The sequence below is a fragment of the Peromyscus leucopus genome, chromosome 2, assembly GCF_004664715.2.
Source record: "Peromyscus leucopus breed LL Stock chromosome 2, UCI_PerLeu_2.1, whole genome shotgun sequence".
NCBI classification, from domain to species: domain Eukaryota; kingdom Metazoa; phylum Chordata; class Mammalia; order Rodentia; family Cricetidae; genus Peromyscus; species Peromyscus leucopus.
Genome location: NC_051064.1, coordinates 126,513,769 through 126,518,955, shown reverse-complemented (window position 1 = coordinate 126,518,955; position 5,187 = coordinate 126,513,769).

Sequence of the window (5,187 nt, the reverse complement as noted above, 5' to 3'; positions counted from 1 at the left end):
GGGGGAGAGAGAGAGAGAGAGAGAGAGAGAGAGAGCCTGTGCTTTCCCAGAACAGTGCCCCCTGCACCCCATGAACAAGCCCTGGGCCTCTCCTCCTCCTACTAGTGTTCCTCAGCGGCCAAGGTGTGTCTCCTACAGGGCTGTGCAGGGGTAGGGTTGTCTCCTCCCTCAGACCAGACCCCCCTGTGTTGAGTTGTGCCCTTGCTCAACCTGGGGCCACCAGGCTCAGCTGGACCATTCCATTGTTGAGCGTTGGTCTCTCAGGCTGCTCTGACACACCTGGCCAGGAGTTCACTGCCTGGCACGTAATTGAATTCCTGCACATTAACAAGTCAATCATAGAACTGTAATGAGTCCTGAGTAATTTCAGACACGTGTGTTAATTAAATAACTGTCCCGCTCTTAATCCACTGGAAATTAATCTTTGGAGAATTAGAAGGTGTCAGCTGGCAACTTCATTAAGGCAGGGTGTCTGGGAGTGGTCAGGGGAAGGCCAGGGGGGGAGTGAAGTTGGGCCCTCCATCCTGACTCCCAGGAATGAGTCCATCAGAGGCCAACAAGGGGCTGCAGCCCAGGGTCCTAGTTCCTGTGGGCTTCAAAGTCAAGGACATCCCTTTCCTTAGTTTTTGCCAGCCCTATGGACTGAAGAGAACTCCTACTCACCCTACTACATTCCAGGCCTGCCTGCCCATCCCTGCTTCAGCTTTACGATCTCTGCTTCCTAAGTGCTGGGATTAAAGGTATGTGCTACTACACCTGGATCCATTAATTTTTTTTTTTTACTTTACATTCTTCATCAATTTTCTTTCTCTTAAAATTTTCACACAATATATTTTGATCACATTCTTTCTTCTCCCTAAAGTCCTGAGTATTGATCTTCAGCTGTTGTGTTTTGCAGCTGTGTAGGACAGAGTATAGTGATGTAATTATAAATAGTTGGTTCTCATGGTTCTTTTTGTTGTTGTTTTTGGCAAAGGGTTTCTCTGTGTAGCTTTGGAGCCTTTCCTGGAACTCACTCTGTAGCCCAGGCTGGCTTCAAACTTTCGGAGATCTGTCTGCCTCTGCCTCTGCCTCTGCCTCTGCCTCCCGAGTGCTGGGATTAAAGGCATGTGCCACCACTGCCTGGCTTGGTTCTCATGGTTCTTGAACAGCAATTTTCAACCTGGGGATCAGGTGACCCTTTCATTGGGGTTGCCTAAGACCATTGAAAACACAGACATTTACATTACAATTCATAACAGTATCAAAATTACATGAAGTAGCAATAAAAATAATTTTATGGATAGGGGTCACCACAGCATGAGGAACTGTATTAAAGGGTCACAGCATTAGGAAGGTTGAGAACCACTGCTCTAGAGGCTAAGAAATCCCATGATCAGAGAATCTCAAATCTGGTTCAAGACAGAAGCCAATGGTTCCATTAGAGCTGACAGCTGTAAAGACCAGTGTTCCAGACCAAGGCAGGGGGATGTCCTTGTCCTTATGGGAAAAATAGTCCTCTCCCCATTTAAGACTAAATACACACTTGTTTGTTTATTTTTGTGTGTACACATACGTGAGTAGGTGTTTTCATGTTGTGGCACAAGTGTTTATTTTTCTGTGTACACATGTTTCTGTGTACATATTTCATGCTATGACAAAGTGTAGATAGAGGACAGTTTACAGGAGTCTTCTTTTTCTTCCCCCGTGCGGGTCCTGGGGATCGAACTTGAGTTGGCAGCCTCGGCAGGACAGAACTTTACCTGCTGATCCGTCTTGCTGGCCCCCCTTTGTTTCCCTCAGGCCTTCTCCTGACTGGATGTAGCCCACCCACACTAGGGATGGCAGCTGGCTTTCCTCTCTGTGATCCCCTCAAGTATGTATCTGGTCTTCCCCTCATTTCCTGCCACACAGCTCTTAGGTTCCTTGGTATCTCTTAAGTGATAAATATCTGTTTGTGTGGTAATGATGTGTCTGGTGCTGGGTGCCCCTCCTGGACAGCTCCAGAATGGTGATTAGTTGCCAGGGCAACCAACTATGTGACCGAAGGGTTGGTGCCATGCCCAGGCCTTTAGGGAGAAGAGAAGGCCAATGATTTAATCAATAATGTCCATACAGTGAATTCTCCATAGAGCCCCAAAGCCCAGGGAACAGGAGCTCTGGGAGCTGCAGACATACTGAGTAGGATATACCTGGGAGGGCTTGGATGCTCTCTACCCAGTCCTCCACCCTCTGCATGTCGTCCATCTGGCCGTTTCTCTGTAACTTTCCTAATATCCTTTGTGATAAATGGGCAAACCTAAATCAAGTATTTCCCTGAGTTCCGGGAGCTGGTCTAGTAAATTAATCAAACCTCAGGAAGGGGTCGTGGAAACCCTGATTTATAGCTGGCTGATCAGAGGCTCAGGGGACCAACCAGGGGACTGCAATAGGTATCTGGAGTGGGGGGCAGCTTTGTGGGATGGGCTCCCCATCTGTAGGGTCTGAGCTGTGTCCAAGGGAGTGCGTCTCAGGCCTGCATCACAGTGAGAGCCCTGTTAGGGGGTGATATATTCATGGGACAAGGTGACCCCTTTTCCTTCCCAAGTTGTGGTGGCTTAGCTTTCCTTCTGTGCAGGTTAGGTTTTTGTCAACTGGATATAAGCTAGAGTCACCTGTGAAGAAGGAACCTCCATTGAGAAAATGGCTCCTTTAGATTGCCTGAAGGCAAGTCTTTGGGGGCATTTTCTCGGTTAATAACCAGGCCATGGGGAACAAGCCAGTAAGCTGCTTCAGTTTCTGCTTCCAAGTTCCTGTCTTGAGTTTCTGCCCCGACTTCTCTTTGTGATGGACTGTGATCAGAAAGTGCAAGACAAATAAACCCTTCCCTCTTTGAGTTACTTTTGACCATGGTGTTCATCACAGCAACAGCAACAAAACAAAACAAAAATCCTGAACGCCCCCCAAAAGACAAAAACAACCCCCAAACAAAAAAAACCCAGATCAATCAAACAAAATAAACACATACATCCCAAAACAAAACCCAAAACAAACAAACATACAAACAAACCAAAAACCCTAGGGCATTACGCCCCATGATCCTCTAGAAAAGTCCACAAGGGCATCAAAACCACTGAATGGAGCTGGTGAATGACCCCAGCAGAAGCCTCATGGAGTCGAAGAACTGAGGCCTCCTGCAACTCATGAGAGTCACATGTTGATAGTGTCCACCAGGACAAGGTGATCGAAGTCAATGGTAGTTTTTAGATTACAGCAGCCTGCATTGTTCTGGGTTTTATTTTCCCTTCCCCTGGGTATAACATTAGGGTATTTTTTTTTTTCAGGCCATAGGTAAGCTCTGGCCCACCTTGTAGCCTTTTACCTCTCTTCCATCTTGTGCCTCCTGTTTCCTCTCCATGTCATCTGGTATCTCTCCTAGATTCTCTCTTTTTCCCTTCAGAAAGAGATCCCTAAATTTAATTTAATCTAATCTCTCTCTTTTTTTGACCATGACCAATAATAACTTGCAACTAACCCCCCTAAATGATGGCAAACATCTATATCCCATCAAATGACCAAAACCCACCCATTTCACCTCTTGGGATGTGGGCATTGTGTTTTCTAGACTGCTTCCTGTTGTCTGGAGGTACTGTCATCTTTAGGGAACCCTAAGAAAGTTGGAATAATGGCCAAGTCCTTGGAGAGAGCTAGCTGTATTATTTTTTGTTCAGTCTCTGTGTGATAGGAAAGTGTAGAGCTTATCTGAAGTCTTGGCTGGATAGTCTGTGAGGCTGGACCATCTCAGCTAGTAGCTTTGAAGTTGTTCTGGATACAGAATTTTGCAGAAACTTTAACAGGCATTTTGAGAGGCTACTTGTCTTTATTGGTGTCTTGTCTTTTTTTTTTTTCTGAAAACACATAAACTTTTAAAGGTAACATATATATCTGCACTAACACAAGTATGGATTGTGTAGTGTGTACAGCCAGTTAAAGAGGATTTTTTGTTTTATGAACAGGTAAAAGGTATTTGTTAACTTTATGAGTTTATTTAGACTGTATAACCAAACCTCTATCCATGTCATATGAAAGGATAGCATGTAATAATAAGTCATGAGGACTCTGTAGCCAACAAGATTTATCATGTTTCATCCAGTGTCAGAGATGTTCCCATGCAGAAGGATCAGTACACGTCACCTGTCTTGTAGTCTTTTCTGTCTTCCTCCCTCATGTCTGTAGCCAAGATCCTCAGGAGGTCTCCCCTGGTCAAATTTGATCTCTATTAACTTCATAGTTTTTTGTTTCCTATGAAAACAAAAGCATAACCTCTCCCCCAATGCAACACATTTCCCAACTTCCATTTTGAAGTCAAGACATCTCTAAAGTATATAGGCAGGTTTAATTCAGCAGTCCCTTTCATATTCCAGTGTCTAGCTCATCAGCATTCAAAGTCAACAAAACACCATACAGGATCCAGATGCACTGTGCATTTCTTTTTTCTTTTCTTTTCTTTCTTTTTTTTTTTTTTTTTCAGACAGGGTTTCTCTGTGTTGTTTTGATGCCTGTCCTGGATCTTGCTCTGCAGACCATGCTGGCCTTGAATTCACAGAGATCTGCCTGGCTTTGCCTCCCAAGTGCTGGGATTAAAGGCATGCACCACCACTTCTCTGTGCATTGCTTATCCTTACATGGTTTGTTTTCTATTATATTACTTTACTCTCTCTTTACTTTATTATTTTTAAGCTATTAATTAAATTTTCTTTTCTTTTTTTTTAAACAAGAAGTTTATTTAAACAAGACGCTTGACTTGAAGGGAAGCTATCTAGGATCATTTTGTTCAAGAGTAATTTACCCCTACTTAAAGACAGATTGCCCTACATGTAACAGCTACATACAAAAAAGTTATAGAATTGTCCTTGGTTTTACAATGATAAATGAAAAACATTAAAATTCTCCAATCAAACAAGGTATGCAAGGATTTTGTTGTTGGATTCTTTTGTTAAAACGTTGAGAGCAAAATAACTTACTGGACTATAAAGCTAAGAGCTGAATGAGCATGCCACTAATGGAGAAAGGGGGATATTTTCATAGAACCAGTGCCTTTCCCCTGGACCATCTCCAGCTGATGTCAACCAAAACAGAACATTGGCCATTTAGTTTAAAAAAGAAAAGAAAAAAGCACAGATGCCTGTGCACACACACCAGTTACTTTATGTACAGTAAAGACGTGGG